The following is a 12880-nucleotide window of genomic DNA, read 5'->3' on the forward strand; positions in this document are numbered from 1 at the left end:
GTAAGTGGCTGTGGTACTTTCAGGGCAATGAGCCTCATCAATGTCAGCTGATGCATAACAGCATTATTGTGGTCTGAGGACCTGGGTGTTGCAGGAGAGTGGTTTTATAGGAAGTCACTGGGAATTACTAACCTGCATACAGATACTCTCATACGTAACTTTTTGCAAGATTAGAGCCACTAATTTTGCACGTTTGGGCCTTCCTGTATCATGTGATAGTTCACAAAGAGTAGATTTTGTTATGCCAGCCAATAAAAGTTGCTATACCACAGCAAGGCTTCGTGGATATCCTATCAGTTCTTATCAAATTGAAATGTACAGGACTTTGGGGGGGGGGGGGGGTGAAGACCTCACTATCTGTAGTATTAGAAGATATAAATTGATGGCTTGTAATGTCACATATCCTGTGTAGTCCATACAGTACCTGTGACTAAAGGCATTAAAAAAAAAGAAGAAAAAAACCGCTTACTGACTGCTTTTCTTTTAGGGAGACCAAGAACAAAAAAGCAGAGATCCCATATTTTACTTTCCCAGCGAGCGAAAGCCACGACTTAGGCACTCATCTCTTTAGGGCTGAAAGGGCCTCGAAAGGCCAGCCGGGGCGGCAGCCGGTACCCGGTACCCGGAGGCGGCAGCTCGGCAGGGCCGGTGCGGAGCGCGGGCGCTGCCGCCGCCTCCCGGCCGGGCCCGACCCGCGGCGCGGAGCGGAGCGTCCCGGGTCTCGGCTGGGTTCCGCCGGCTGCTCGCTCGCTTCGGAGGGGAAATTATCTGCGCTCCGCAGCGACCCAGCTGTGTCAGGCTGCTCCGCGGCGGCGGCTCTCTGGGAAGAAAAGCGACAGCAAAAAATAAAACAGTTATTCCAAAAGCAAGGAGGAAGCCCCCCAGATCCCTCACTGGAAACTGCAGGACGAGGGACGCCAGCCGCACCGCCCGAGGGCAGAGGCGCTCCCGGGCGGCGCAGGAGCGGGTAGAGGCGGAGGGGTGGGCGGCTGTCGTCGTCGCGGTCGTCGCCCCCCGCCCCCCGCACGCAGGTGCTGCCGAGCCGCGGGACCCCCTCCGCGGTGGCCGGTCCGGGGCTGCAGGTCGCGGCCCGGCCAGCAGGAGGAAGGAAGAGGAAGTGAGAGCGGCGGCGGGGAGCCGCCGAGTGCCTCTGCGAGCCCCGGGATGGGATAGCGCCGGCGGCAGCGCAGCGCGGCGCAGCGCACCGAGGCGGCGGCAGCAGCGGCGGCAGCAGCGGCGGCAGCCCGGCTCCCGCGGCGGTGGGCGTCCAAGCAGCTCCGCCGGCTCCGCTTTGCGCCGCGGGGCGGTGCTGCCCGCCCTGGGAGGTAGGCGAACCTCGGGGCAGGCTGCGGGGCTGGCCGGGCGGTGAAGGGGAGCGCGGGGAGACGCGGAGGGCAGCCGGGAAGGAGGGACGGGACGGGGGCAGGCGGCCGGCAGAGCCCCGCACCTGCCCGCGGCCGGTCCCCCCGCAGCGGGAGGCGGGCGGCCGGAGGGAGCGGCCGCCGTTTCTGTGAGGAAGAGGAAGCGCAGCCTCGTGCTTGTCAGTGCGGCGGGGCCCCGGCCGGCGGCTGCTGGCGGCGGACGGGGGTGGGGGGGGCGGCCCGGACCGCCTCGCCTCGCCTCGCCTCACATAACGGCTCCTCCCGCCACCCTCCCCTCTCCGCCGGCCCGCGGCCGCTCCTTCCACAGCCGCCCGGCGCGACTTTGCCGGCGCCTCCTCCTCCGCCACCGCCTCCTTCCCGCTCCGTGTCCCCCCCCGAGCCCCCTCCCGTGCCCCGGGCGGCCCTGCCCGCCCCCAGCTGCGCCTGATGCTCGGAGGCCGCTGGTGAGGGGCGGCGGGCGGGGGCCGCGCACCTCCGAGCGCCGGGGCGGGGGGTGAGTAGTGGCGGGGGCCTCGCCTGACCCGGCGGGAGCGGCGCGTCGCTTGGCGGTGGCGGGGGGCCGGGAGGGCGGGAGGTTTTTTGGGGGAGGTGCGGGGGGGGGGGCACCGGCTTCGGGCAGGTCCCGCGTGGGGGTTAACGCGGGGGGGGGTCAGGCCGGGGCGGAGGCTCCGACCACAGCAAGTGTCCGCAGAGGCGCGGGCATCGCTCGGGAGGAGAAAGCTCAACTTCCAAGCAAGTGCATCCCCGCACGCAGCCAGGGTCTCGGTACCCGGCCGCCTCCGCCTCGGCCTGGCCTTCCAGAGCTTTTGGTGGGGTGGGAGTGCGTGTGCGCCTTTTTCCTAAGTTTGCGCTCGTACAAGTGTTCAGACCGCTGATGAATTGCAGATGAAACGATTGCTCTGAAATGTGGGTGGTGATTATGCAAAGCCACGGTGAGCAGCCTTGTAAAGCAAGTGGGTAGTGGGTCCAAAAAGTTACGTTTTTAAAGTTTCTTGGCTCGAAGCCTTTACAAAGTTTATTTTGAGTATCTTTTCCTTGCAGAGCTAATACAACTGTCCAGCTCTCCCCCGAGAATGGTGTAAAGTAAATATAGGAGTTCCTGAAAAATAACAGTGAGTACATTTCAAATCAGCAGCGTTTTGTTGTTAACTTTGTAAGAATACCGCTTAACCTGCCAAGGCTCAAAATGTGCAACAAACACATTGTGAGGGCCAATGATAATAATAGCGCAGGAAATGTACCGTGTGTTAATTGCCTTAGTATAAACATGGTTGCCTGTGAGCTGTATTTCATGATACAGCAGTTACAGTGCAATTTCAGCAAGGGGTGTTTTGAGGTATGTTTGTAAGCAAATGGATTTTCTTTTGCTTTTGTCCCTCGGCTGCCTGATTGCCCCTGGTTAAAATATTTATCTTTTGGGAAAAGGGAGAAATTGAGTAAGTGTGCAGAGTCCTGTATCTGTGACTGAGGATGTTGTTTCCTCCTCTTCCCCTTAGCTTTTTCTCCTTCTTTCCCCCAAATGCACACACACGCATGCATGCCATCTCATCCTCAGTTATATAATCTTGTAGACATTTATGGATCTTTCATTATTCGCATTAGTCCCATTCTTTCCATGTCATTCCTGCTTGATTGAGTGATTTATGCAGGATATTACACAGTAAAGAAAAATGTATTTGAATTGTCATAAAGTTCCTCCAGTTTGAGCTGCAAGTTTGCTTTCTTTGAAGGTTTTCTTTCCCTAATTCCCCCCCCACCCCCAGCCCCCCCCACCCCCGGGCCCTTTCTTTTTTGTGGAGCTGTGTAAGTAGGTGGTAGGGCTCTAATCTGATGACCGGTAACTAGATAAGGAGGAGGAAGAACAGTGGTGACAGTTTGCTGGTAAAAGTCCCTCTTGTGTATTGCTAGGAAAATATCCATTAACACACATGTCATAAAGCTGCTAAAATCACTGCAGCAACTTTAAAAACTCACCAGTCAGAGAAAATAAAGATTAATGTGGCTAAAACATCAACATGATGTGAAACGGGTATTATTGAAAGATACTGTCAGTGCAGTCTGTGGATCTGAGTGTGTGATTTGACTGGTCTAGACGTGCACCTGATTCCCAGTTTCTTCATGCTAGGGAGGTTGCATAGGGGTAGTTGACTTTCTTTTGTCTCCTTTTGTAATCTGTTTGAAACTCACTGTGCAGTACAACACACTTCTCTGTAGCTTGCAACTTTGCTAAGAGTGTCATTGTCTGAGGATTTTTATTTTTTTTTTTTATGAATAACGGGGGGGGGGGAGAGAACTGGTTGCTATACTTACTGTTTTGATATTTTTACTTACATTCTCTAGATGTCAGGAAAAACTTAATAGGTGTACAATTCAGATGGATTTTGATGAGGGGATAGGAAAAATTCTTACCTACTTATTCTGTAGCATTCTTTTGTGGTCACTGAAAGTATCTGCAGTTCAGTAGTCATTATTATGTAACCTGACCATTTGTGTTCTTAAAAGCAAGTACTTCTGTTTCCTCACTGTTCAGGTGCAGCATATTGCATACATTGTCCTAAGAAGTGATTTCTTTTTTTTTATGCCCCTTCACCCTACTATTCACAAAAAAAGCTTATTATGCTACATAAAGGTGTAACTGTTGCTGAAACACTGCTGTGTGCATTGTACTTCCTGACAGCAATGCCGTTCTGCAGCGAATTACAGATCAAGAGTAACGTGCTGCTCCACCCTTCCTTCCGTTCTTTGTTTTTTCTACCTAGTAGAAGTCTCTTTGATTTTAAGGTTTGGGCTCATAGACGCGCTTTCTCGCAGTGTCCAGACTACAAAGTGGTATTGAACTATGATCTCATGTTTTCCATGTTGATACACAGGGAGCAGAGGACCCATGTTCACACATAAGATGCGTGGCTTTCTTTTTTTGATACTCTAGATGGGTTCAGTGTGTGATGGAGTGAGAGGATCATGTCTATAGATTTAATTGTAACTAGGAAAAGGTTTCCATAGATCTCTGCCAATGCACCTGCACACTAGCATGCAGTGTCCTCCTGTTCTAATGACAAGCTGCTTTTTTGGATATGTTGCCAACCACAACATTTCTAATTCTGTGATTCTCAGATAAGGATTTGCTTGGGACTTAGATGAGGCCATCAAGTACAATTTTCCATATGAGTTGTGACTCTGCTATCACTTGATTTTCAGTTTCCTCAAAGTAAATGATCTCTTTAAAGTTTAGGAGCTCTCTTTGTCATGCTGTGATGCGAATGTGTGGTATGTCCTTGTATTAAAAAAAAAAAAAGTTTGTAGAAGGTAATGGGATTTTGGGAACCCTGGAGACTGGAAAACATCATACACCCTTGGAGCAAGCAAAAGTACTGTTGTTTCTTCTGGTTTATTTCTCTGCATAGTTATGCCTGGGTCTAGTAGACTTTCCCCTCTGCTGTATCCCTGCACTGTCCTGAAGGTACAACTTTGAGGGAGAACCGAGTTGGTCAGGTTTGCCTCCCTGTTCAGTCATTATCCTATTAAAAAGGAGATTTCAAAAAGAGGTTTTACAGTTATAAAGTCTTTGTGGTTTGAACACTTGTGACTAGAAATGGCTTTTTAACACCCATCAAACCACCATTCAGTCAGGTCTGTGCTGTATCTTTAAAAGATTTCCCTGCTTTGAATGAGTTTTTTTGAAAAAGGTTCTTGTATTCGTGGCAAGATGAATGTGCCAAGTACACGTTGTTAAACTTGTGTCAATTTAACAGAGCAACTGTTTAAAGGATTTTGGATAATTTTCCTTCTACTTAAGTCAGTCACTTTTTTTTTTCTTTTCTTTTTTTCCCCTCTCTCCAAATATAACACTGGAAAAGGAGAGAAAGAGAAACTAAAAGCAATTGGCAGAAGTCAGTATGTTGGCAGGCATTTGATAGTATGGTTCGTAAGAGGTGATAATATATATGTGACACTTAAAATAAACTGCATACATATGGTGTTACAGAGATGAATGGAAGACTAATCACAAAATTGTGAAGCTGTCTTTCAGTCAGCAGTTTTGCATCAAGCTATTTGCAAGGATTTGATTTTGCAGTGTGATCTTTCATTACTGCAAGTGTTGCGAGACACAAAAGAGAGATTGAAGGATAATATCATAACCTTTCTGCTAGTTTCCTCAGTCTTCTGATCACTGTTAACATTTAAGAGGAATATTAATGAGAAGTCTATGATGGGGGATAGCTAACGTGTTTCCTTTTCTGTCCATTTCGGATCTGACAGGTAAACTTCTGTTATGGGCAGACGCTAAGTGGCTGGTGCCACATGGGTGGTACCCATCAGTAAGCTACTAATTTCTCAAGCTGCTGAGTGGATTGGTTTGTAAAGCTCATGCTTGTGCTTAAGAGCAAGGTGAACAGTGATTCACATGGTGGTTGTTCGCAAACACTTGAAAATGCATTGATATATTTCTCCTAATGGTGGGTTTCCATTGTGACTTTGATTTGACTGTAGCAGGCTTGTTTTCAATGGCTGCTGGGAGGGGGAAGTTAGTTGTGAGAGAGTGGAAGCGATGGACAAGCTATTTCTCTGTTCAGCAGTAAATCGCACTATGAAGAAGACTCAAAGCCACTGCTGGTAGGGGTCCCCTTAGAAAAGTGTTTATGTACAAATGAACTCACTTTGGTACATGTCTAGTGAGCAGCCTTTGCAGTTCTTTAGAAAGCTGAATATACTACCTGGAGATTTTATGCAAATGTGATAAGCGATCTATTCTTACTGTTTTTGAGGACATAGGTCTACTTACTGATGCTTCTGCTGTGTTCCATTTATAGTCAGATAGCACTGCAAAACTCCATAGGAGCTAGCGGTATTGCAAGGGAGGGAGTGGGAACTACTAGTCAATGCTGAGGGAAAAGATTTCCCCTTTCAGACTGAATTCGGTTGATTTGAAGTGTTTGTGAAACATCATCTTCAGTAAAGAGGCGGGGGGGGGGGGGAGTGGGGGAATAAGAAAACTAATTGTTCCCAAACAAGTCTATTACAAAATAGTAGTTGTCCCCTAGCTGTTGTGTGTTTTGTCTTTTGCTTCTGCTTTCCTTCTGGTTTTTACTTCTCAAAGTTAACTCTCCTCATAATTTGTTCATGCATGTTTGCCACCTCTACCTTGGGACCTTATTCTTTGGTCTTTAATGTATTTATTTATCCGAACTCTCATGGTTTTACCAACTTTGTCCAGTTCTTAAATTCTTTCCCAGGCATCCCTTAGATTATTACTCAATTAAATAATTTTATTTAAGATTTGCAAGAAGAGCTGTTGACTGAAGTGTGTATCACCTCCGACGTTCTTTCAGAGTCTCTAGCTCAAAGTGTTTATTGTACAGTCCTAATTTGTGGAGGGCATATGAAGCGTAAAACTGTCTCTGAAATACTGTGTCTTCAGGGACTGAGTAATTTTTTTATCAGCTACGTGAATACATATATGATAATCTAGCCTTTTTACTTGTTGAGCTTGCTTCAGCTGAAAGGGAGGATGGGTCGCTGCTTCTAAGAGAACTTCAGATTCTGGAGATGCGATGTCTTTAAACTCCCATTCTTTAATACCACAGAGGATGCTTGCTTGAAGATGATCTAATTTCCCAGAGCTTTTTGCAAGACAGAGTGTGTGTGAACGTGGACATAATGTTCCATGTGGACCTTTTTTTTCCTTAATGTATGAAGCTGACAACCTGTAGATCAAACACTTTGGACATTTTGAAGTTAGACAAAAGGAGGGATATGCAGGGTATGATAAAGGGCTCAAATAATGCTGTCAGCACGTCAACCTTCCTCCTTCAGTTGCAATTTTATGTACAGTTCCTGGGACTAGCTGGCTGGTGCTATTCAGAGGTGTTTTTCTTGTAGCTCATTGTCAGCTTGATAGCAAGAATGGGAAGAGTCAGGGCACCTAATTTGGTCAGTTAGAAACTTCCATAAAATTAAGCATGTAGTTGTCTTTTCCTGTGACCGTGCACATGCTGTAGGTAAAGAGTATACTTTGTGTATTTGTTTGCTGACTTGAAGCCTCTATCTGTTTCTGCTGATGCTGACTTGATTTTTATGTAGCAATAGGAGATGTATAAATGTTGTGAAAATAGGAGAATGATTTTTAATTTTTTAAAAAATGTAGTTAAAATTTTTTGCTATGTTTTGGAATGATGGGAAGAGTTTAGCAAAGCCAGTATTTCAATAAACTACAAAATGCGGTTGTTTTAACACTGTCTTCCATAGATATGGAACTGTCTTAGCTAACTATTCATATATTCTTAATGCATGCATGAATTCTGGTGCTTGAATTTGTAGCCAAAGTGAAAATATTATTTGTCTATTTTTCTTTCCCTTCAGCCAATGTACATGTATCATATAGTCCAGCAGAAGCGTAAGGGATATGTGGGTCTTGGCAAAGATAACTTCACGTGAGTGGTTCAGGCTTTTGTCTGTCTAGACTGGCAATCTGCTGCATACTTTGTTGAATCTTGCAGGAGTGACCATAGTGGGGTTGACTCTTTAAATTGCTGCTTCATATTTTAAGAGAGATGTTAATCTACTGAGGTAGGGTAATGAGGAATTTATAAGTATTCACATAATACCCTCTGGCCAGACAATAATGTTGATTTGGACATTTCTTCTCTAATAATAAGAGGAGAAAAATGTCTATGACACAGGTTAGTATAATACAATTTTTACTCTTAATGCCAATGCATGTATTTGTTACATTCCAATATAGTCTTTTCCATTGCTTTGCTTTCTGGAATACAATTGCACGTTAGCTTTCATAGCAACAGTCGTGGCTTCAGCTGGAAATTGAAACCTGGTAAGTGTTGGCTTGGCACATGGAGTTTTGGACAAACTTTTTCAATAACACTGAGCCAAACCAACTAAAAAAAAATTTTTCCCCAAATGTAAGTACTGGTCCTTGCATTCTGGAAAGGATATCTGGTATACCCTTTGGTCGCTAGGCTTTTAAAATGCTGGAGTATTGGTGTTTGTCTTTTTTTTTTTTTTTTTTTTTTTTCTCCGAAGTTTTCTTTTTTTCCCACCTCCCTTCAAGGAAGGCACTCATCTGTTGAAACCCTACCCCCTGTGGTTCAAGTACATTCCTGCTATCAACCTTTTCACCCCACCTCCCACTGTCCCTCTTTACACATACTCTGACATCTCTTCTGCTCACCAAACTCAGGAAATTCAGGTCTAGATGCAGGGTCTAATTCTGAGCTATAGTTTATGTAGGTCTATAATCTCTTCTCCTATAGATATGCATACAAGTTTCTTGTGTGCCTAATCTTCTTTTCCTGAAAAAAAGCAGAAAATTTGAACAATTGAGAACTTCCATTGGAGAGCAAAAGACAGAACATTTGGTGTGGTGGATGTTAACGAACTGCTCAGGGAAGATTGTAAAGGGGGAAAAAAAGATCCAACCAACCCAAAAGCCTAGAAGCCGAAAGAAATTGTAAGGTTTTTTCCACTTTGGACCACTTAATGCAATTTTAGTCGTATCTGTGGCAGGCAATTAAAGAGTTGACAGCTAGTGCCAGTGCCAGAAAAGGCCATGAAAAATGGCCCACATCTTGAACAAAAATATCCCGTTGGTTTTTTTTTAAATTGTAACTAATGTTAGAGGTAGGTCAGTTTATGTGATCTTCTTTGAAAAGACTAATTTTCATATTTTGTAGCCAAAAGTGAAATTTTTACAAAAGTGCAATTGTGGAAAGCAATGTATAAAATTTGGAAAGGGAAAAATAATCTCTGAGCCTTTCTCTGTTCTGACTTTCTTCTCTGACATATTTGGACTTGACCTATTGAAACTTCTGTTCTTCCCTCTGTATAAAATGCTGGTGATTTCAGTCTGTGTTTTTTGGGTTAGCCTTAGGATGTATCATGTACAGTACCTTTCATAAACTTTTCCACTATGCAGTGACCTGGGCTTTTATTTCTTGACCTGCCAAAATGAGCCCATTTTTTCCTACAGCTACCTTAGGAAGTTAGCTTGTTGGAAGAGTATGTGTGTGTTAGTGTGACAACAAGAGTTGGTAGCATTGTGCTGTGTTGGGATGGTTTTCTGGAAGGCAGAGGTTTCAAAGACTTCATCCCCTGCAGCTGCGAATGAGTCAGAAAACACTATAATAAAGGAGAGATGTGTGCAGAGGGAGAAGGGAAGAAAATAATCTACATAATTTTAAATCCAAGTAGGAATTTGAGTTCTATTTTAAAACAAACACATAAATAAAATGGTCTTGGGCTATTTGCACTGGAATTTTAAATTGATTTCCTGGCTCATATGCCAGAGGGATCAAAACATCCAGAATTCAGCAGTGCTGGTGTGTGAATTCAAATTAAAACAGTAGGTTTTAAGATTTTTTTTTTTTATGTTCCAAAATGCTTAAATTTTGTAAAATTACTCATCTCACTCTAGAGATGGCGAGGCTTTTAGCTTTGAATTAATTTTGTGTAATTAATATATGAAGGTTGAAAAAGCAACTGTGCTGGCCTATGGGCTACTTTTCTGTAATTAAAGGAGTGATGGCACAAGGGAAAAAGAAGTCAGGCTTCCCTCCCCTAAGTCAGTAAATAGAGAACCACCAAACTAGACTAGAAAATCAAACCTAAGTCAACCCACAGATCCTTTGTTTCCATCTAATTGTTCTTGCTGTGTTCACTGGTCCCCATAAGCTTGACTAAGGGGATAAGCCTTGCTTTCCTGTCTTGAGGCTTTTCTCTCTTGATCTATTGAAATTCAGAGTGGAGGGCCCCCTTTAGAGAATGTCCTGTTGGTAGCTGTCTCCTCTGTAACAAAGAGGCTCCAGCTGTGGATATGGATTGAAGAGAGAGGTAGCCTTTCAGGGAAGCAACTTGGAGTCATTTAGGAAACCAGCAGTTTTAATTTAATTTGGAAATGGTAAGCCTGAGTCAGTGCAGTTTTCAGACCGCTGATGTCCTGTGCTTGAATTCAGACGGTACCTGGGCAGGCCCAGCGTGTTCTGCTACAGGTTGCATTTCTGAGATATTTAATTGTGATGGAATTACATTGTGTAGCTATGTAGTTTTAATGTGATGGAAGAGACATTCCAAGTCACTGGTTTGGCGCTGGAAGGATGTCTTTTCAGTCTTTGCATCGGGTAGAGACTGGTGTCCTACGTGAGTGTGTCCTCAGGACAGCTGCTCTCCAATGTTCCAGCGCTAGCAGTGGTCCCATAGGAAGGAGAGGAGAATTCAGGTGTACCGCATAGTGCAAATTCTGGTAAGAATGAGTAGGCATAACCCCAGTTAGAAGGGCTCATAAAACATTTTCTGCATCTTCTAGCTGCTTCATCCCAGTCTGCTTCCAGCCACCTCATCTGTGTTGAGATACCCAGGCATTAGTTATGCATGTATAATTACAGCTATGCTTGTAATTAACTGCATTATCAGTATTAGCCAAAGGGAAAGAGTTGTGTGTTTTAAGTATGGTAGACCATGTCCATTTCATATGCATACTGAATGAGACAAGAGGCACTACTTAAAAGAGAAACCTTGGAAGAAAACTATCTTTTTAAAAAAAAAAATAACCTGGATCTGTTGTTTTGACAAAAGTAGTACCACTGAAAAAGAGTAATCAGTTGTAGTACCGTTAGCTTGTGAGAGCTGCAGCAAGATCTCTTAATCCACAGTATTTACTGAAAGGGACAGGTATGTCTGGTATGGTTAGCGTGGATACTTGATCTTTACCCATTCTGTGTGAAGTTACAAGGGGGAGCAAGGCATGGGTGTGTTCTGTATTGATAAAGATAACCTGAAGCAGTTAGGAAACTTGGAGGGTGTGTCGTGGTTTAACCCCAGCCAGCAACTAAGCACCACGCAGCCGCTCACTCACTCCCCCCCCCACCCAGTGGGATGGGGGAGAAAATCAGGAAAAGAAGTAAAACTCCTGGGTTGAGATGAGAACGGTTTAATAGAACAGAAAAGAAGAAACTAATAATGATAATGATAACACTAACAAAATGACAGCAGTAGTAATAAAAGGATTGAAATGTACAAATGATGCGCAGGGCAATTGCTCACCACCCGCCGACCGACACCCAGCCAGTCCCCGAGCGGCCAAATCCCTGCCCCCCTTCCCAGTTCCTAAACTAGATGGGACGTCACATGGTATGGAATACACTGTTGGCCAGTTTGGGTCAGGTGCCCTGGCTGGGCATGAGAAGCTGAAAAATCCTTGACTATAGTCTAAACACTACTGAGCAACAACTGAAAACATCAGTGTTATCAGCATTCTTCACATACTGAACTCAAAACATAGCACTGTACCAGCTACTAGGAAGACAGTTAATTCTATCCCAGCTGAAACCAGGACAGGGTGTTTTGAGCATCTTCTCAATGTTAACTTAAAAATACAAGGGTAGATAGTAGGCAGAATGCAGACATAAAGGGATATATTTGCAAGCTATTTTCTGAGTAAAAGCTGGGGAGTTGCCTTCCTTAGGGACAGCATGGATGGTGGGCATCAGCAGTGGGAACTCGTGTTCTTTCCTACCATTTTTCAGATTGTAATATGAAGTTACTGCTGTAGCTGTAGGGCCTCGGTGAGCTAATTCAGCCTAACTGGGCAGAGAAGATCTATGATCAATTCTTTTCAGACACTGACAGAATTGAACTGCTTCATCTATTGAATAATGGTAGAGGAGCTCCTCGGATAGTAGAGGAACTCCCACCAAACACTGGGAGGAGCTCAGGGCACCTCTGTTGGGGTCTGACTGTCCGGTATTTGTTTTGAATAAATCTACGTATCAGCTATAGGTAGAAATTCTGGAACTCTTTTAGTATATGCTGAAGGCAAATAAAAAACTATTAGGTGGTTAGATTCAGTTTGAGATATCTGCGATTGTTTTCATTTCTTAATCTGATGCTGGCACAAAGCCTCATGAACATGAAGTCAAAGAAAAGGGGGCTTTTTTAGAAGGCACTTTGTCAACAGATGTGAACAAAGGTGGTTTTAAAGTGTTACTGAACCACTGACACAAGCTCTAACAGGAGTGTACTGAGAGACTCTCTGGAAACATCTAGTTTTCGTGAAGGGAAGGACCATCAGCTCTGTTTTTCCTCACTAAGAGAGAGTTGATTGTTCCAGTAATTCTATAGGCAACAGCTCTTCTCTTGGGCAGTAGTTGCTGTGTGTTACTAAAGGTTGTCCTTAGATGAAAATCACGAAGTAGCAATATGATTTAGTTGAAAAATACTAATCCTTGGCATTCTCCATAATTTTCTGGTTTGTATTCATACTGATTTCATATACGGATATTTACACTTAGAACTGGAAAAAATCTGAGGTGTGATTTCTTTTTTTTTTTAATTTATTTATTTTATTTTTCTATTTTTCCAAAATAAGAACTAAATCTGTAACTTTTTTCTGGCTTAATGGAGAAAGCTGTGCAGGTGGCTTTCTTGGTCTCATACAATGAAAGCTGGTAATAATTTCCTATAGTATTTCCAATACAAATGTTAACCAA

The 12880-nt window shown here is 44.4% G+C and overlaps 1 protein-coding gene across 2 annotated transcripts in view; it reads left to right on the top strand.

Annotated features, from left to right (window-relative positions):
- Positions 1–1166: 1166 nt before the first annotated feature.
- Positions 1167–12880, top strand: part of ELMO1 (engulfment and cell motility 1) — a 322964-nt gene continuing 311250 nt past the window's right edge. The window contains exons 1-2 of one of the 2 annotated variants that reach the window (XM_075056741.1): positions 1167–1325; positions 2424–2494. The gene's annotated coding sequence lies outside the window, so the exon portion shown is untranslated. Of the gene's footprint in view, positions 1326–1683; positions 1876–2423; positions 2495–12880 lie in introns of those variants that run through there. The other variant, XM_075056732.1, reaches the window with a different exon arrangement.

This window comes from Buteo buteo, chromosome 2 (assembly GCF_964188355.1).
Source record: "Buteo buteo chromosome 2, bButBut1.hap1.1, whole genome shotgun sequence".
Classification (NCBI taxonomy): domain Eukaryota; kingdom Metazoa; phylum Chordata; class Aves; order Accipitriformes; family Accipitridae; genus Buteo; species Buteo buteo.